Source organism: Protopterus annectens, chromosome 12.part0 (assembly GCF_019279795.1).
Source record: "Protopterus annectens isolate FY-2018-M chromosome 12.part0, PAN1.0, whole genome shotgun sequence".
Taxonomy (NCBI): domain Eukaryota; kingdom Metazoa; phylum Chordata; order Ceratodontiformes; family Protopteridae; genus Protopterus; species Protopterus annectens.
Window position 1 is genome coordinate 491,416,517 of NC_056746.1, and position 22,142 is coordinate 491,438,658.

Consider the following 22,142-nt stretch of genomic DNA (forward strand, 5'->3'; position numbering starts at 1 on the left):
ATACAGTGAATCACCTGTTAAAATTCACTGAGAACTCTCACAGCTATAATTTGCTTCCATCAGGTGTCAAATATAGCCTTAGATATTGGGTATATATTATAAGCTTGAAAGCTTAAAACAGCGAACGCTCTTTTATCAAGCTGTAAACATCGAAACCTCTAAATAGCAAAGGCACGGAACAGCAATTTTTTTCCCAGGAAAAAAAATCACTGGGCCATTTTTTTTCAGGACTTTGCCATTTCCTCCACTGTAGTGCGATGTTGGAATTGGTAAATTTAAGTAGGGGGGTTGTGTTTGCATTTTTTTTTTTTTTTTGCGGAGCAGCGATTTTGTTTCCCTGGGAAAAAAAATTCTGTTCCATGTCTTCGCTATTTAGTGGTTTCGATCTTTAAAGCTCGATTAAAGAGTATTCGCTCTTTTAAGCTTTCGAGTTTATAATATAGACCCTTAAATAGTTATGATGGTATCATTTCATGGTGTTGGCTTCTCACAGAATGAATGAAACATTGCACATACAACACATCTTTGATCTTAGTCATGCGTATAATGCATAATTTGTGTTTATCCTGTCAGTCTTTTCCACCAGTGATCACCCCATCCAGTTTCAGAACATCCATGCTGATTGCTGTCCTGTATCCTATGACATTGTCACCTACCCACACTCTTTCTGTTATAACTGCAAGGTTGAGGATAGAGTCAATCTTTTAACAAGGTGGCACTTGAGCAGAGCTCCTGAACAAATTCATGTTTCTGTATCTCTTTTTACTGCGGTGTGTATTTGATAAATGATGTGCATGTGATCATAGTATCCCTCACTACTTTATGTCTTATACCATGCAGAGAACTATGATGCTTTGCATACCATGTTGGAGGTTCTATTCAGTCTATGAAAATCCTGCAGGAGAAGTATCTCAGCTTCCTCACCAAGAAGATAAGGCTCATGCTGGAAACACTTTCCTTATTGCCGCACCAGTCCGATGAATATACCTTTGTAGCCTTCCTTTGACATTTTGTTTTACAGCAAATTATGGCAACTTATCTTTCACCTCGTAAATATATTGCAGATTCAAAGAAAATGAAAAAAGAAATATTTATTTATTTATTTATTTGCAGTTTGTTTACCGGGAAAGTCCATTGGGCTTAGAATTTGCCTGTTTTCAATGGAGGCCCGGGGAGAAAAGCTCCAAGTACAATTGTCAATAAAATCACAGTATATTCAAATGCAGTTGTACAATATAAATCAACAGAAAGTCAATGTACAGTTTACAATAAAGATCAACAATAAGACAATTCTAAAATGAAGTCACGATAAAGGGTCAAGTTTGAAATTTAAACATTTATGATAGTGAAAAACAAGGCAACAGCAAATTGGATGAGGAAAACTTGAGATGAGTATTGTTTTGGAATATTCTTAGGTCATAAACAAATAGTAGTTGGTAAAGGAAACATGAGCTGGGGTATAGTTTCATAGGGCGGAACTAAGGAAATAATAGAGAATGTGTGTCCCAAATAGGGAATATTGATATTAATGGCAGATAATGACTCGGATACCTGTTATATCTTGTCACATTCCCTATTACTGCAGAATGTAAGCATTTTAACCACATGTGCTAGTGGTGAGGATTAAGGCTCCTTGATTACTGGGCCAGTGCACGGACATCACATATTGGGCATAACAAGTACACACACAGTAAAGTACAATTTCCCTTAAGAGCACACAGAGATCACAGTGAGTCTGGGGCTGATTTCTCCCTTTTCTCTCCAGACCCCCAGTAAGACTCCCCACTGGCACAGCTATAGGGTCCAGATCCCAGCCTAGTGGTCAAAAACCTCCAGCACCCTCTCTGTCCAACCAATGCTTTGTGTCCCTGCCCAAGTAGCTGACACACACACACTTTGAGATATGAGTGATATACAAACACACAGACACTCCTGGGGAAGGCTGGCACAGGTTCTCCAGCTATGCCCCCTTCTCTCCAGATTATAAGGTAGTATTGACTGCCACTAACCACTAATATCAGCTGCTATAATGCCCTTCGCAAAGAGTGACCAGTTTTACTGTGTAATATTACTGTTATCCAAGTAGTAAGTGTGACTAATAGCAAGACTATTGGAGTGGATTGGACATTATCACCAAATGCATGCAAGTACTCTAGAGCTTAAATGATCTCTACACAAAACAGCTACAGTTGAAAGGTTTAAAAATATGTAATAATAAATAATAAAAACACAAGAAAAATCTCATCAGTTCAACACAGTGCTAATCAAGAGTTCAGAAATCACAGGAACTTTGAAACAATATTGTAGGATAGTCTGACATAACTATAGAAAACAGCTAGACTAATCTGGCTAAATTCCTATCTAACTCTAAGAGAAATCACTGTTCTAAATACTACTTACATACAGAGCAAGCAAGTGCTGGTGAGTTGTTGTCAGACCCAGATCAAGATACAAAATGCTCAATCTTTCTCTCTGAGAGAGTCTTAAATTGATAATACCCATTACTGCTGAGTCATTTCACATTACATCATTTTTATCACTTCTCCTTTAGTTCCCAGGCTAACAGAAACTCAAAATTTACATTTCTTTGTAAGCTGCACCTGGCCAGGAAGCCACAGCAATAAAAGACACTTTCACATGTAAAATCTAGTAATTATCTCTCAAATTAAGATAATAGAAAGAATTTGCTAGCCCAGACATCCTGTCTCCGAGCTTGAGATTAAACACAGTTGTAATTCTTTACTTAACAGCTTTCTTCCATCAGGGTGCACTATGGTTACATTTTTGGAGTTTAGCATATAACACAGTTTTCTTACATTTAGTTTTCTTACATTTGTAAAAACAAGCCAGCGGATTACATTAATATTTGCAATGACATAGAATTATCTACAAAATTCTATCTAGATAGGCTGGCAGACTTCACAACCCCCCTCCCTCGGAGAACTCAAGCTAGTTTTTCAAGTGACCCTTGAGAAATGTTGCTTGAGAGGGTTAGGTCTGTCTGGTTATACCTTACCTCATTCCCTGTCTTGAGAGCCCATCTGCGTTTGCATTGCTAATCCCACTGTGGTGCTGCACTGACATATATGCTTGCAACTCTAGGCTCCATCTTAGCAACTTGGCATTTTGCTGGCTGGCTCGATGTAACCGTGTTAGGGGATTGTGATGTGTAATTTCAGTGAATTTCCTTCCATACAGATAAGGCTGAACTTTCTGTAGTGCCCATACTATGGCTAGACATTCCTTTTCTACAGCTGCATAGCATTCTTTCCTGGGTTGGAGCCTATGACTGAGATAAGCCACTGGGTGCTCTTCTCTCTCTGAAGAAATCTGGCTAAGTACAGCCCCCACCACATGTTTCAAAGCATCCATCTGCACAACAAATTATTTGCTGTAATCCGGACTGGCTAACACAGGGGGTCCTCCCAAAGCTTCTTTAAGCTTTTGGAATGCCTGCTCACATGCTGGGGTCTACACTATCTTATCTGGCCTGTTTTTCCTTGTCAAGTCTATGAGGGGAGCAGCTATAGTACTATAACTGGGGACGAACTTTCTATAGTACCCTGCTGTCCGTACAAATGCTCTCACCTGTTTTTGGTAACAGGTGCAGGCCATGCTTGAATGGCTTCCACTTTGGCAGGTTTAGACCTGATCCTACCACTCACCACACTATGTTCCAGGTAAGAGACCTCTGCCATACCCACCTGACATTTGCTCAGCTTAGTGGTCTACCCTGCCCTCTGTATTCTGCCCCGCACCTCCCTGACATGTTGAAGGTGCTCTTGCCAGAAATGGCTGTAGATGGCAATATCATCTAGGTAAGCAAGGGCAAATCCTCCTGCCAGGTTATGATCTATCAAGCCTCTGGAAAGTCACTGGGGCATTTTTCATCCCAAAGGGCATCTTTGTGAACTCATACAAGCCAAAAGGAGTCACAAAGGCTGACCTCTCTGTAGCACTGGGAGTCAAGGGCACCTGCCAGTAACCCTTTGTAAGATCAGTAGTGGTAAGGTACTTAGTCCCACCCAGCTGCTCTATGGCTTCATCCGACCGAGGCATGGGCTAAGCATCTGACTCTGTGTGACTATTTAATTTCATGTAGTCCACACAGAACCTGGTGCTGCCATCCTTCTTTGGCACCAGCACCACTGGGGAGGCCCAGGGACTGTTAGACTCTTGAATGACTTCTAGTTCCAACATTTTCTGTATCTCCTCCCTCAGAATCTGTTTGACTCTCTCACGCACCATATAAGCGGCCTGCCTAATAGGCCTTTGGGATCCTGTAACCACCTGGTGTTGCACCAGGTGGGTGCACCCCGGTTTCCCAGTGAACATGTCTCCAGACTCCTATAAGACTTCTCATATTTCTCGAACCTGGGTCAAAGATGCTGGGACATTGCTACCCCTTCCACTGAGGTGTCAGTTTGAGCCTCACTGAGATCAGTCACCAGATCTCCCTTAGACTCTTCCTGCAATCCACTGCAAACACTCAGCACAAGGGCTTCCCTATCATGGTAAGGTTTCAGCATGTTAACATGGTACAGTTTGTGCCCCTGTCCCCTGCCTAGCAGTTCTACCATGTAGTTAACATCACTGACCTTCCTTACCGCCTTGTAGGGTTCTTCCCAAGCTGCTTGCAGCTTGTTGGGTCTGACAGGAATGAGAACCGTTACCTACTGCCCTACAGCATGCTCTCTAGCTCAAGCATTCCTACCATACCAGACCTTTTGCTCAAATTAAATCTAGAGACACCCTCACTCTATGCTCATACAACAACTCAAGGTGAAAAACCTGCTGATTCCTGGGGAACCTCTCTGTAAACAAACAACAGATGGGGCAAATATTTGTCCCACCTATTCTTATGCTGGTCTGCAAATGCCCATAGCATGAACTTGATTGTAGAGTTTAACCTCTCAACAAGACCATTAGTCTGGGGATGTTAGGGGGAGGTCTTCAGGTGCTTCACCCCACAGTACTCTGACATGAAATTGGCCCCTCTGTCAGTCAGTATTTCTTTTGGGAAACCTACCCTGCGAAAACCTCTAACAAAGCATTTGCCACTTTTTCCGCCTAAGTGGAGAACAAAGCCACTTCCTCAGGTATCTTGTAGCATGAGCTACTACCACTAGGATATACTTTTTCCCTGCGGAACTTGGGGTACTCAGAGGCCCCACAATGTCCATAGCTAGCCTCTGAAATGTCTCCTTAATCACAGGTAAAGCCATCAAAGGACCTCTCACCTTGTCTCCTGCCTTGCCTAACTTTTTGCACTGCTCACAGGTCCTGCAGTACCCTGTAACATCTCTGGAAATTCCAGGCCAATAGAAGTTCTGCATAATATGTCTGTTTGTATGTTCTATGCCCATATGACCTGCAAAGGGAATATCATGGGCTATGGCTAGAAGTGCCAGCGGTAGGCTCTGGGCACTACCAACTGCAGTATTCTCTCACCCTCAGGGGTCCACTCTCTATATACAGCAACCCTTTGTCACAGTATACAGATTCCCTTTTCCCTTGAAAATCAGGTGCCTCACTACTTCCTCCCTTAGGCCTTGTAATGTAGGCTCTGACAGCTGAGCCTGTCTCAGCTCTCTCTTTGTTATCCTTCCCAGCTCTCCTTCCACAAGAAGTTTGGTACCCTCTGACAGTGGTGCCTCACTGTCAGCCTGGGTACTACTACTCACCTCTGCCCTTGCAGTCACTCTGTCTAATGGACCATCAGTACCCTCAAGCAGCTGTGGCTCACCTTCACTCTCACTGCTACAGTGTAGCTCCCTCCCTGAAGTAACCACCTCACCAGTCCTGGCTGCAAGTATGCAGTCTGACTGGGTCACTCCAGGCTACCAGGCTCACATGCTTGTCACCAAACCTGACTGCATGTAACTGCATGAGCACATGGTACTGCATTATCAAAATCATTCCCTATCAGGACATCTACAGGGATATCCTCAAACACACCTACTTGCTGGCTTCCTTTTCCACCCTCCCAGTCAAGATGAACCCTAGCCAAAGGCATTTGGAATGGGGCCTCTCCTAAAACTCTGACTGAAGTAGACTGCCCAGGCAAGTAGTGCTCCTCTGTAACCATTGCAGGCTTCACAGTGGTTGTGTTAGAGGCTGTGTCTCCCTTAGCAATGGCCTCTTTGCCATTCACTATGATAGAATATAACCTCTGGTGGTAGTTTGGTAGTCTTGTTGTCTCAAGACAACCTACTGTTGGCATTTTGCCCTTCCCACTTACTGGCTCCTTCACCTTTTGTTCCCCACCTTGCTTCCATGGACATCTATATGCCACATGGCCCCACTGGTTGCATTCAAAACATTTAACCCTAGGTCCTGGACATTTACCTGGACTAGTGGCTTCCCCTGCTACTGGCAAATTGTGTTTGGGCAGTCTGGGCTGCCCACCATGGGTTCCTTTAGACCCATGAGCAGCATGAAATGTCCCTTTCCTGTGCAGTGATGCCTTGCTTGTTAGGTATAGGTCCCCCTTCTTCCCCAACTCATCTACAGTATTGCATTGTCTATGAGATCAGACAAAGTGCTAAGGGCTTGATCCCTCACCAAAATGTCTGCCAGCCATTCAAATGTGGTGACCTGACATCCACTCACCCACCTATGAAAATAAGTGCTTAGTTCAGCAACATTCACACACACTTTTATCTGCCTTGCGTCTATGCTCACAAAACTTTTTCCTATAAGCTTAAGGTGTTAGCTTAAAAATTCTAGCAAACAATTCTTAACAGCAGTATAATCAAAAAATTCATGATCAGGTAGTTTAGACAGCCCAGTTACAGCTTTATCATGGAGTAAAGTGGTCAGGAACCATACCCAGAGCCTTTGGTCAACATCATGCTGTTTACATACCCTCCCACGCATATCAATTAAATTATCAAAATTATTTCTCTCTGTAAACTGTGGAAGAAATATACTGACCTTTTGTGCTTCTGGGGTCCAGTTACTCCCTTCCCATTACTTCCATGACTCTGGGGAAGAGTCAGCATCTCCTTTTCATTCTGCCACTGCCTCTCCTTCTCCTCAGCTTGCAGGCATAGCAGTTTCTCATTCTCCTCAGCCAGAAGACATCTCAATCTCTCTGCTGCTTCTGTTTCCAAATGCCTGGCCTCCAACTCAAGTCTCTTAGCTCCAGATGGATTTTTAAGTCCTCTGCAAAAAGGTTGAGCTGTCCATTCTCTGAGTGTGTACATCTCCACGGCCAGTCTCATCATCCCCCTGGTTGCTAATCTCTGATGAAGCTGTGACCAAAGTTGTAATCATGTCTGCTTTATTCAGGTTTTCATTAACTAGTCCTTTAGCCTGGCACACCTCAACCAGCTGGCTCCTTGTTAGCTCACCGTACTCCTCTGCTGTCATGCTTGACTGCTGTCCCTGACTAACTAAGCTAACAATAGAAATAAAACAATTGTGATCTGAACTCTGAATATTCACTGTATGGCTGATTTAGAGTACAAAAACACCTTCAGTGATCACTGTACACAAGCTACAGGAATTCACTATCCACACCACTACAAGCCAATTAATATGTGCTGTGGCTAACTCACCACTATCAACCAATTAATATTTGATGTGTCTATCCCACCAATGCCAAACAATTAATATGTAATGCCCATGCACTGGCCCAGTAATCAAGGAGCCTCAATCTCACCGCTAGCACCAGCGAGAGGCGTGCACATTGTGGGGATAACAAGTACACACATGGTAAAGTACAATTTCCCTTAAGAGCACACAGAGATCACAGTCAGTCTGCGGCTGGTTTCTCCCTTTCTCTCCAGACCCCCAATAAGACTCCCCACTGACAAAGCTATAGGGTCCAGATCTCAGCCTAGTGGTTAAGCTAAAAGCTTCAGCACCATCTCTGTCCAACCAGTGCTTCATGTCACTGCCCAAGTAGCTGACACACACACACTTTGAGATACGAGTTATATACAAACACACAGACACTCCTGGGGAAGGCTGGCACAGGCTGTCCAGCTATACCCTCTTCTCTCCAGAATATAATGTAGTACTGACTGCCACAAACCACTAATATCAGCTACTATAAGGCCCTTTCCAAAGGGTGACCAATTTCACTGTGTAATATTACTGTTTTCCAAAAAGTAAGCGTGACGAACAGCAAGACTATTGAAATGGTTTGGACAATATCACCAAATACATGCAAGTACTCTAGAGCTTAAATTATCTCTACACAAATTAGCCACATTTGAAAGGTTTAAAAGTATTTAATAATAAATAATAAAAACACAAGACAAATCTCATCACTTCAACACAGTGCTAATCAAGAGTTCAGAAATCACAGGAACTTTAAAACAATATTGTAGGATAGTCTGACATAAATATAGAAAACAGCAAGACTAATCTGGCTAAATTCCTATCTAACTCTAAGAGAAATCACTGTTCTAAATAATACTTACATACAGAGCAGGTAAGTGCTGGTGAGTTGTTGTCAGATCCAGATCAAGATACAAAATGCTCAGTCTTTCTCTCTAAGAAAGTCTTAAATTGATAACACCCAGTACTGGTGACTTATTTCCCATTACATCTTTTTTATCACTTCTCATTTAGTTCCCAGGCTAACAGAAACTCAAAATTTACATTTCTTCGTAAGCTGCACCTGGCAAGGAAGCCACAGCAATAAAAGACATTTACATGTAAAATCTAGTAATTATCACTTAAATTAAGATGATAGAAAAAATTTGCTAGCCCAGACATCCTGTCTCTGATCTTGAGATCAAACACAGTTGTAATTCTTTACTTAAAGGAGAACCGCACCCACAGACTGAAAAAAAACGTGTATTTCATCAAGTTTTGATATTTCCTATATTTTAATCAACACTCTGGGACCATTTATAGTTTTTTTACAATTTTTATATGTAATTTTATACTCACCACATGAGGTCTAGCATCTTGAAGTGGTTTCTAAGTATTACTCAGCCTCCTGCTATCCCACAATGCAGTGTTTATCACAAAACCATGGCATCATGCAGGTGTTCCTGGTCCCCAGTTGCTGTCACAGTATTCACTTAGCATGCATCCACTCATTTCTCATTTCCTTCAGTCACAAACTTTTAACAAAACAATTGATGCTTTTCAGTGGCTAATTATACCACAAGTAGCTGAAATGACAAAGAACAGACTTTCAAAGTTTTTTACTACAGCTTTTTTTTAGACTTGCTAATTTTAAGTCTTTTGTTATCCTTGACTTGTAGTTCTTCTGTTCATCTCCCCTCCCCTTCACACCACCTCCCCAGCTGTCAGAGAGCTGTAGGTAATTTGAGCGGCTTACTGCCGTGATTGACATTTCACAGCAGGAGTCTTGAGTAATGGGCTGCTTACCTTTTCCAGTCTTACTCTGACAGTGGGACATTTTTAGCTGCACCACAGCCTGTCAGTAAATTGCCATCCATGCTCAATAGCACTTTAGGAGGCACTGTTTTGCAAGCCTTTTGATCTCCCATTCTCAGGCCTTCCTGTTGACTGAAGGTACCAAGCATCTGGCTGCTGTGGTGTAAAAGAAGAGGACAGTTCTAGGACATTACAGTTTTGCATTAATCTATATTAAAATACATGTTAGTTTCAGGATTTCTAAAATGCTCAGTGCTGCATCCCATTTTAATTTAAGTTAAATTGTCCACACAATCACATTACAGCAAACTCAAGACATTGGACATACATATTCTGGGTCAATTTACCAAATACAGTACGGTTGCCAGTGATTATCTGCAACTTATAACAGAGATGTGGGGTCTTGTCTCATTTTTGCTGTACTGTAATTTTCGTAGCAATTTCTTCTATGTAAGGCACTGCATGTGCATATAAAGCACATTTTCTGTGAAGACAAGTGCATAAAAGCTCCACAATCCCAATCATAAACTAGACCCACTTTTCTCAATACTGTTACACAGCAGTTTTCACCAGTGAGGATTCAGTGTGTCACTACACATTTTTGTTTCCTCCCATTCAGTTGAGCAAATTAGCTATGCCTACTGTGTACATTTCTCCTTATAAATATACCCATTTGCTGATTGAGTCTGTCAAATATGGTTGTACCTCTACTCTTTCCTTTTTAAAATTCCATTCACTGCCTTCGGTGCTGTTTGATGCTTCCAGGTCAGTTTTTTTTATCAAGAATGCTTAGTAAAAGGCCATCAAGCTAAATATCTATCATACAGAGGCCACTGCATGGACTGACTTTGTCCAGACAGTCTTGCGCAGACAAAATGCAATACTTATTCACTTTCTCTCAATACAGCATTACATACAACAGTCAATTTTTACTCTAAAAAAGTTGATGGCCACTGTAATACCCAAGTCCTGACATGGAAAGACATTATCCACTGAGATGTAGTACTTCCGTTCACAATTCGTCTTTCGCCTTGTTTCAGCAACCTGTATTTCTTCTAATCCTGCAATATTTCTATCACTACAACCCTTTCAGGAACAGTTATTTTACGTGACTCTAGTGTCACAGGACTTTTCACAAATACTAGTCCAGTTATGTCCATTCATTTTCAGCAACCATAACATGCTCCAAAAAAGCATGGGACTTTGTACTTGCGGCCCATAGCTACCCTTCACCCAGCCAACAAATGCCTATATAATACTGTTGCGCATTTTAGTTTAACTTTTTTTTTAGTTGTTGCTGCAGACAATCACAACTGCAGTGTCTGAATTCTGTCTACACCAAAAATTATTTACATACTGTCCGCTACATAAATTCACCTACTTATTGGATTGTTTGCCAATCCTCACATCTTGTAACTAGTGTAATACAGCAACCACCATTGGCTTTACAATGGTCCTGCTTACATTTCATCATCAAGAGGAACACTTCCAGACTTTATTCACAAACCTTGACTGACATTTTAAATAATCCTATTTAGCCACTGAACCTGTAACTACAACCACTGTTCAGTCTTCAGAATCCAAAGCATTACTTCTCAAGGATAAACACCACTACCTTTCTGGCAACTGATATCACTGTCCAGCTCTCTTTAACTGTCACTGGGCTACATATTGACCAAGTGACTTTGCAAGGTCCTGCGTGGTCAGTTGTACCTCAAGCTGAACATCCCACCATCATAGGAAATTACATATTGAATTGTGACTACACAAATATGTAGAGCCAAATATTTTTCATCCACACAATCATAACAAATAATTCGTAGGAAATCCGCCTTCAATTGCTTACAATTGGTAGCACATTTGCTACTTATTGTATGCATCCATCAAATGGCTTACATCATGGCAATAAACTAAAAGTCCTGTGTGGATAATATCTTTTAATACTGGGACTAAAAAACAGTGCAACCACACAGTTGGCCTCAACTACAAGAAGAGTGTTCTAAAAACATAGTACCCTTTACTTTGATCCAATGTTGGCTCCACACACTACTCCTTCAGGTGCCCGAGTTGTAGTCATTCTTTCAAGGACTTGACTAAAACTGTTCCAAGCTCGTCCACTGGATCAGAGTTGGTTTGCCTTAGTCATCCATTATGAAGATGTGGAAAAGCTCGCCAGTGTGCCGTTCAGTCTCCTCAAGCTGTTGTCACTTATACCCCGTCATAAAAAGGTTAACTGCATTCTATTTCACAAAGTTATCAGTACTCAACTTTTAATTAAGCACCAATCCATGCAGACAAATACTTTAAAGTTACCCACTCAACAGGGATCCACACAAGCTGGCTTTTGGTTACATTGTGCAAACGTTCTTAGCCAACGCTGCACTATTATGACAACCCTCTGTACCACTTCACGGTAGCCAGGGTCACAGAGGTCCACTCACACCACAACAGTACTTGCAGCTGCAGCCAGAGCCACATTCACCTCACAACTCTCATAACACACCTGTTGGTAATCATCCTTCCACAATCACAAGCTAGAGTCATGCACAATACTCAAAGACTATTCATTACCATTACAGAAATAGTTGCAGTCTGCAGCTGCAAAAATGTAGCAATTCCAGAAATCTATGTACTGCTTCAGCATTCATGCAACACCCACAAATATTGCCACCACACAGCAAGGTGATCATCCAACACTGGATGTTACATTGAACAACACAAGCCAAATTGAACTTTGCATTACCAAAAATTACGGATTCCTCATTTGTCTGTAACAATACATTAAACAGGACACAGGTGTCACTAGTGTGTGAGTATAATTGCAATCTGACATGTATTGCATGCTACAGGCATGGAAATGCATCAGTGGCTGTGCCTTATATGCAAACGCTGTATCCAAACCAGTTCCCATACACAATAACTACCTCTTACCGTCTCTACTGTGTTCCACAAGTTAAAGTGGCAGGATTATCCCAAAATACAAAATCATGCATTTTCCATAAACAAACTAGATATATTTGCAGGCATGCCATAATGCCATTGTATTTTTCCTTCTTAACGTTAAACTGATTCCACTTACCTCACTTGCAATTTCACTTAAACCCGTTCCTTCATCAAATGCCATACAAATTCTCATCTCCTTATTTGTTCAAGTGAGAAAAGAGTCATTGAAAAACTTAAAAACCAACAACTATCATGCAATCCTTTGTGACATACTCAATATCCATGTTCTCAATGGTATACCTGATACAACAAGCCCTGCACTCACATATTTTAACTAAGCACAGATTTCACCATAACTATGGCCTGTACATATCCAACTCCATGGATAGCGGTACCTGTTACTACTCTCCATTTCCTGTGCCATTCTTTCCACTCTTTTCCTTTCTTTTTGCCTCCCAATCCTCACTTCAGGACATCTACATTGCAGACTTTGCAGTTGGCAAACAAAATTGCACTTCATAGGATCATCGACATTGTGCGAGTTGCCATTGAATAAACTGCCTGTGTTACACTACAAACATAAGCTACTTGTACTTGATTAGGTAATGGATGGCAAAGTGACAACAGGGTGTTAGCTACTATGTAGCAGACTGCAAAGCAGAACATTCTCAGGACTACAGCAGCCACACACACACTAACAGTACACCAGTACAGTACACCAGTAGAGTACCAGCAATCCAGTCACATAATGTGGTACTTTAAACGCAGCATTAATGAAAAGCAAGTATACTAGCTGTTGTGCAACTAACAGACACACTTGTCATAAGCTGCATTAACCAACACACCCATATGAAGCTTGCTAAACCTAAACAGCCATTCCTGTCAATTCCGTACAGTCACATGCATAGGACGACACTTACACCTTGTAATACAGTAAAACTGCAACTTCCTTTCCATACATATTTGTACAACCAATACCAGTGCCAGCTCAAGGGTAGCTAGCTTGCAAGGCATGTGTAATAGAGCATTCCCACCCTCAACACCACCGCCTTCCACAATGCCCCACCACCTTCACGTAGCAGACCCTTCTGCACCCACTGCAGCTCTCCATTACTTGGCTATTTCTCACCAGTTACCATACACCTAACTCAATAACCTCTGTGTATACTGCTCTCTCATTTACTTACAGAAAAAGATGGCATACATTGAAATAAAATCTTTAAACAAGTACAGTCTCGCACATGACATATACTCTGCATGTGCATCACATTTATCTGTGCAAAGTCATTCTTTGAAACAGCCTGCAAACCAGTCATAGAACATGCATCTGACAATGGCAGATTTTGTTTAGCTGTGGGCTGTTCACTAAACATGTGCTCCTGTCACACCTTTTTTTGGCCCATCAATACATGTATTCCTTCAGACACCTTCCTGATTGCATTACATTATATATTCCAGTATTTATTCCTGCTCCAACTGGTTTGTGATCCAGAATCTACTACTACAGTGTTGGACAGGCTGAAAATGTAGGAATTGTGGTGAGTGGGGGTCTTCAGAAGGCAGTGAGGGATATCACAATTTGTGACTGACTTATGGAAGTCAGACTGCAGTATAATGATATGGCAGTATTCATAATGTCAGCCTATGACCCACTTCAGGATTGTGATAGTGAGGAAAACAGTGCATTCAGACAGCTGCTCGAGGACCTACTGAAGAAAGAAGCAGAACATGACGGTGTTTGATAATGGGTAACTTGAATGCCAATATCAGGACATACAGAACAGGATTTGTCCACTGCCTGGGTACACATGAGTGGGGCAACAGGAATGCAAAGCCATTCTATACGTCGGTCTGCCAAATGCCTTAATAGTAGCCAACCCATGGTTTAGAAACTCAGCTAGACTTCCTCCTAGTAAGGAGAGGGCACTAGGGTAGAATTCATGATTGCAAAGCCATCCCCAAGTGAAACAGTAGGCCCACAGCATAAGCCATAACTTGCCACCATCAGCTGCAAGCAGTGGTCAGAGACCAGGTTGAAGACCTGGAAGTTGACTGGAGCGAAATTACATAATTTCAATTACTCAGGGATATAGCACCCCATGAAGAGGTGGAATTAGGTGAGTGGGACAATGGCAGTGTCTAAAAACTGCATGTGTTAGGACTACAGAAAGGATATGTTGCTAAGCGTGGTATGTTATTAAGGTACATTATGAAAGCTGGTGTTGGAATGCACAACACACAAAAAAAATCATAACAAAGCAGCGCAGGAACAAGTGGGAGATATAAGACACTGACCAAGCTAGGAAGGACTACTGTTTGTGTAACAAAGAAGCTAAGATCAATGCTACAGTAGCAAAGAATAGGGCATCAGAGCCACTACCAACATCACCAAAGTACTTCCGTAAGGGTCCCAGTTAACGTATATCGGGTTGTGAGGCAAAGAGAAAGATAAAAGTACTCCTGTCGGTGTACAAGAGCAAATGTGGTGCCCACAACTTTGGGCATTACAGAGCTATCAAACTCCTACCACATTGCATGCCAATTCTGGAGAGGGTGATTGATAAGTGCATATGCATACTATGTAAGATGGGAGATTAACAATTCTTATTCAGATAAGGATGAAGCACTATTGACACTATGTTTGCAGTGAGATAGATACTTAAGATGAAGCTGGAGAGTAGGACAGAGTCCAAATGGGCATTCCTAGACTTGGAGAAATGCTTATGACAAGGTCGCAAGAAAGCACATCTTGTTAGTACTGCGTTCCTTGGAAGTCCCAGAAACAGTTGTAGAATTACTGCTGGCTATGTGCAAGCACCCAGTGACTCAAGTACGGACATCGTTCAGCTTCACAGAGGGGGTTTCCAGTGGGAGGGAGTGTACAACAGGCTTTAGCTCTGACCCCACTGCTGTTCATACTGGTGACAGACAATTGCAAACAGGTTGCAGGGGACAGATCAATAAAGCTGCTGTAGGCAGACAATGTGGCAGTAGTACAGGCAGACTGAGCTTGGACTTCAGCAAAGGATGGGATAATGGCATGCAAATTTCAAGGCACATTGGAGGAAACCAAGTTCTGTTTCGACAGTGGTAATGGCAGGAAATTGGGGGAATATGAAGTTTAGAATACAGCTAGAAGGGAAGATCGGGTAACAGGTAAACTTCTTCAAGTATCTGGGAGAGGTGGTTCAGGAGAAGGGTCGTTTGAATCAAGAGGTCAAAGCTAGAATCGGATGGGCTGCGGCATACTGGCATACAGTATCAGGTGTAGCTGATAACTGAAGAATGCCAAAGAATGTGAAAGTTAAGGTGTACAACACGTGGGTGTAACCTCTACTACTGTATGGTACAGGTACCTGATCAGTATAGGCAGAACAGGTGAAGAAGCTACAGGTGATGAAAATGAACTGCCTGACAAAGGTGCTAGGGTGCACACTGTGGAACAGGACAAGGATTGAGGACATAAGAGCAGAACTCAAAGTAGCTCCAATTAAAGAAAATATCAAAGACATCAGCTTTGTAGCTTGGGCACCTGAGTAGAAAAGCAGCCGACAATATGGTGAGGAAGATTTGGCAGAGACAGGAACATGGTAAGATGAAGTGAGGATGTCCAGCAAGGGAGGTGGATGGATTTTGTCAAAGATCTGCGATGGTTATGCATGGGTGCTGACGAAAGCAGGAGTGCACCATTCAATCCAGGGAGTTGGTGACAGCTAACATGATACTCTGGCACCATGTAGAACAAATGGAAAAAAAGGGGGGCTGTTGATGAAGCACCAATTGTTACAATGTGTTTATTATTTCTCCTTTTAAACATTCTTTGCATAAACAAGGAAACACACAGCATCAGCCATGAAAGCTAAACATCCCCAGGTACAAACATTTCATCATGAAATGCCACTGCAATTATCCTTCATTCACCAATACCAGTCAGTTAGCATCATCACCAAATACATACTTACTCCATCCACATAATTCTGCAAACACGGAAATCTATAATAAAAACGTTTTGCAGATGACTAAATGAGGTATATAGTCTTTTGCTACCAGCATGCATAGTTCCGGTTGCCATTGAATGTAGAATTTACACTTGCTCGATTAAAAAAAAAAAAAAAAAGAGTTTTATTGCAATTCAGAAGTGACAGTGTAGTTTCAGCAATCCAGCAACATACTATGGGAGCTAAAATCAATAGCCTTCATGAAAAGCAACTATACTACCGCGTCTACAGACACATTGGTCAGAAGCAGCAATACACTTCCCATCCCACAGTGCTCACGACTTTTGGATAAATACATGTGCTACTTAACTATCTCGCTCACCTTTGCAGCACAACAAATAGATAAAAAAGCTACAAGGGCCCAAAAAGAGGAACACTTTATAAACATTGCGTGTATTTCAGAAACTAGGAACAAGAAACTGCTTTGTCTTGCCGTCCATTGTCTACTGGATGTGAAAGCTACAATTTACTCATTTCACTGCTCTAACATTTAGGCGTACTAAACACAGCAATGCCAATTCCATCTAGGCATTGTCAGTCAAGTAAATACACATCTGCTGATGACAATAAGTGCAGCAGCAGTTATGCATCTCTATTGAAATTAATGATAGACAGTTAAAACCAAAGAAGCGGAGCAACAGATATATACTTAGATGAAGCATCACCAACAGCCAGCACTCAAAATACATAAAATACACAGCATCTTCTTAAGATCCAGAGACAGCAAGAAGGACAATATCAATTATGTGTATACAATAAGATAAACTCAGCACCTTGATAAGGAGCACAGCAATGTAGCGATAGTCTAGTCAGTGAAAGACATTGGCAGCAATAAAAGGAATCACAGCACTAACACAGCACCTGACTTGCCAAACAGCATCCGCTTCGCTTTTCCAGCTTGAAGGTTGCATTTTTTTACCACTGCGCAGGCAGAAAATGAAGTTTGTATGACAATGCAATACTGCTGAATACTGATCTTGATAACTGGATATTGACATCTCTGTAGGTATTAAAAATATAGTGATACACTAATTGATGGCATGTCCGAATCCCTATAAAATGGGCTACATTACATGCAATGGTTGCTATTGTCCATGGCTTCGATACTCCCACTAATATCACTAACTTAACATGACCATCAGTTGACAGTGACTAACATTAACAGGTCCATTCAGCATGACTGTAACCAACAATTGTGACATCCTTGGCCATAGGACCATGTATTGCTCTAACTCAGCTGTGTAACCACTTCATATGTGTAGCTGGTGAAACACAGAAACTTCACTGAATCAGAATTTGAATTTGCAGACCACAGCATAACATCTCACACCTTGCCAGTACGTTCAATTACAATTTAGTATGCAGGGCATGTAATTCAGATGTACAGCACACCAGGAACTTTCTTTGCAGAGCACATAACACCTACCTGCATTATCACAGTTATTGCTGATAATTGCTTGTTTGTAAGTAAATTAACTGCATGGACTCAATATGTCCACATGCTTTGAGAATACACAACTTACTCAAAGTTTGTGAATGGTTTACTCTTCTCTATCCACTTATTTCATTCCCCAGAAACCCCAGTATTCATGCGCCATGCTATTACAAGTCCAGACAAGGGCACTACATATACAGACATTAGATTCCTTCTTACTGCAACAGTCAAAATAAATTCCTAACCTCATCTAGCAGAAAATGTTTCACAAATACCTAGGGCCATTACTTCTGGCCTTTTGTTTAACACTTAATGAGTAAATGCACGAGTATCATGTGATTGCACAACATTCTGCTCTTCTTACTAATGTTAGCAGCCACATGCACTCTCCCACATTGGCTCCCTTGTCCATGCACAGCCAAGTTGACAACTTTGACATTACAGTCAAGTCCACTTCCTAGCACCACTTTAGTAATCTAATTTTTCATCATCAATGCGGTTAAAAATGGCTTTTTCTCTTATTCACGATGCAAGTGAAACATGTGCAATGTCATCAGGTGGACCCTACAATGACTGCAACAATCCCTTAGTGCTCATCTATAATAAATGGAGTATCTGTACTTCCAACAACTACCTCAGCTTAATGTAAAAAACATACACACATAATCTGAAGTGCCTATTAGCAGTATACCTTCATTCCTTGCACTCAAAACTACACACCTACTTTGAGAAATACTAATAAGCATTGCACTCACCCAGTCGACACATGCTACTCCACCGTTAGCCCGGCTTCTCATTACTTTTTCCAAATCTTGAAATATGTCTTGCAATCACTACACTCTTCTCTGGATGCTCACACCTTGCGATGTTCTTCGCATGGGCTGGTATGAACATGGGGTAAACTTCCAACTTACCTCATTTGGCTCTTATCACTTCCATCATCAAGTCATAGATGTAGTCAAACTTTCGCCTCTCAAACATTGGTTTAACCACCCATTCCTGCTTTGCCTTTGGGTACACAACTTTGTATCTAGGGTCACCTATTGCTGCTGACTTGCTGGTTGGGAATTTGATCACAGCCTGTTCATGCTGAAGGTTTTCATTATGATCCATGATGGCAAGTATGACATGATGGCAAGCTTTCATCCCTGCATAACTGAAGTGCTCAAACTTGGGGCAGTACTTGCATAGCAATGCATGGAAGACTTCAAGGTTGCCAGTGTGACAGAACTTGGTTATTTGCTTCAAATCCTTTAGAAATACTCTGTTTGTAACTATCCTCTTCAGGGCCCTGTGACATGCATCATCTTCTTCAAGCCACTTTTTTCATCTCCTTCTATGATTGGCATCTCATGTCCACAGCAAGACACCTTCTTTGACCCACTCTATCTGTGCACGACTGTTACATGGTACAACAATGACAGCAATTTCTCTTCCAGAAGTACTCCATCGCTATCACAGGTTTCTGCACACCACCACAGGTGATTAGAAATGCTGTGGCACTACCGTAGTAATTCACATTTCCCGTCTTTTTCCTGCTTCCATTATTTTCTTCGTTAAACTTTTGGACATATGCCATACATCGAACTGATGTTCAACCTCTGGGAATTCCTTGCGCATTATAAATCCGATTCCATGATGTCTGTCTGTTGCAACAAGGCTGATTTTCATATTCTTACCCTTCAAGTTATTCATGCACCTCTTGAATGCTTTCTTCTCCAATGCCACCGAGGTCACTCCCCTGGAAACCTGCTCTACTTCAAAATCGATGATGTATCCCTAATCCAGATCCATCATGCTATAGCAACAGTACTTAGCCGAATATCAAGGACTATCGCAGCGACCATCTCCAGCTAACCGTACTTCTTTCCCATCTGCATTTGCCAGTAACTGATTTTGATGCTGTGTCCATGTACGCTGTAGAACTGGGAACAAATATTGTCATTGAATAGTGTAGAAGGTAGTCTCGCTGATAAATTCCACTCCAAGGTATGCACAGAATCTTGCAGTGTGCGCATATATACTTCCACTAAACAGAACAGAGGATGCAAGGAGTAAGTTGCTTGCCGGCATCCATCCCAACACTGGCCAACTTAATCATGAGTGGTGCATTGCTGACAGACATCTGCACAGTCACATTTTTCATGCTTAACACACATCGGCACAGACGATCTACTTGCATTGCACTGTTGTTTTCACTGGAGCCTCTGTAGTCCTGATGTCCTTTGAATTTTGCTGGCGAATGAGAAAAAAGTAGGCACTCCTTCTTTAATTTGTTGACGAATTGGTCACTGCGGCTTCATTTCTGCAGGAAGAAGCTCGTATATGTAGTTGTGTTCAAACTGGCTATCCTCAAAATGTGTTGAACACAAGAAATGTCGGGGCTTTGTCCGGCTAACTTCATCTTTGACAAATTTACTGACATTGTCAATGTCTGTCCCACAATTTATCACCCATCGGGTACACAATTTAATATCACATGGAAACCGATGGAATGACACACCGGGTGGCAGACTATCACGGCAAATGCGACACCCATAAGCAAAACACTGAGGAATAGCAACCATCACCTAAAGAGAGAGGAAAGAAATACTGTGTCAAATTACATGTACCACTCACATACTGACAAACCACAACTTTTAAGTTACAGTGACATGTCAGTGACAGTAAGTACACCTACTACAGCAGCACAAACATTTCCTGCTACACAATATCAGAAGACAAATCATGCAGAACTAGAACTTCCCTCATATTACTGATGCAACTGTTGGGTATTTCAGTTGCAACCACCTACATCGCCCGTTCCAACATCACGACATGGAATGTCAAGGCCTTCATACAGAAGTTGGCCTCTCAACACTGCAGAACACTTTGCCATCCAGAACGTATCAGGTCAACAACGCAATGCATCCATTGCCCTTGTTGTCTAACAGGAGTTAAGTACAAGAACCTGATTAAGTAAACATTAAGCCAAGTAACCCAGAAATGGCAGCCATAATCGACCCAATAAATTCACCATCTGGTTTGGTCTTGTACTGGAAATGCAACTTGCCTCAATAATCTTACCCTCCTGTTCGATCATTTCCATTCGTGAACTTACCCTACTGTTTGACCAATTGTACTATGGTATACAAGCTATATTTGTGCCAGGTACCATCATGCAGCCACAGCCAGTATAGAGAACTTTCAGCTTTAGACTAAAAACACACTTTTTCCTTTGAATAAATAAACATGTATATAGGCTGTAAATGTCAATTGCACCACTGCAGTTCAAAACAAGTTTTACATTTTAAAAAATACAAAGATTGCCTCGTGCTGCATTTACTGCAGTCATCAACCATAAAGAAAACTAAAAATGACAAAGCACAAAGTACAGACACTGTTTCAAATCATTGATCAGCGAAGTAGACTCCTCCAGGAAACTAAAGGTTCAGAAGCGCCAAAATGCCCTTAGTCATCATTGAGAAATGCTTCCCTCTGCCCAATTTGATGGATAATTCAAGGCCATTAATTTTGGACTTTACGAGTACAAATACATTTTTCATTGAGACTGTGCTTGCCCTTATTTGCCATGGAACTTTCCGATATGGTGCAGAAGTGTGAAAGAAATCTGAACACGTGATGACCTACACTCCAAAGCTTACAGACATTGCCTTCTGCTTTGTGTAAAATTAAAAGATGCACATCTCTACTTTACTTCACTGCAAATGAAAACATTACACTAGTTCAGTTCATGACTGTCAGTAAGGTACATTGATTACTCAAAAACCCAATGATTAGCTATTCCACAGGGACAGAAACATTGCAAAGCCAGTAAATGATTCATCTGTTTATTGATCATTATCAAATTCTAACATGTGGAGTAGGACAGCAGAAGATAAACTGAATATATTCATTGTTATAAATTGTTATACACATATCCAATACTCCATGTTCGCAAAACAGACTGACACAGGATGTTTCAGTACTCTGCAAACACCCAGAGTCCCTCAAATGGCTGAAAACCAATGTAACCATCATCTGAGTACTTAGTGGGAAAGGCCGCACGAATATGTGCAACAACACAAGCTGGGAGGACCATGCGATTTCCGAAACCGAGTCTACGATTATTAAAGACCCACAGGACATATGCTTGGTAGGCCAGCAGATGGTACAGCTTGAAACAGAATAAAACATTATTACAACTAAAGCAGCTTTAAAGTTGTGCAGTGCAGGTAGCAGCAATCTTGAGCAACCCTACATGCCAGAAATATACCATGAGGCAAACCAGATTATTGTCCAGCCAGTAAATATCTGTTCTTTACTAGACAACCAGAATAAAATGTTTGCCATGATCAAAGCCCCCCAACTTATAAAGAAAAGGCTGTCCACTAGCTAAATTAACCCTTCTACCTTCACATTAG

General features: G+C 41.5%; 1 protein-coding gene across 3 annotated transcripts in view; it reads left to right on the forward strand.

The window, feature by feature from the left end:
- Positions 1-22,142, forward strand: part of ABAT (4-aminobutyrate aminotransferase) — a 1,409,217-nt gene that overhangs the window by 1,062,147 nt on the left and 324,928 nt on the right. The window lies entirely within an intron of this gene.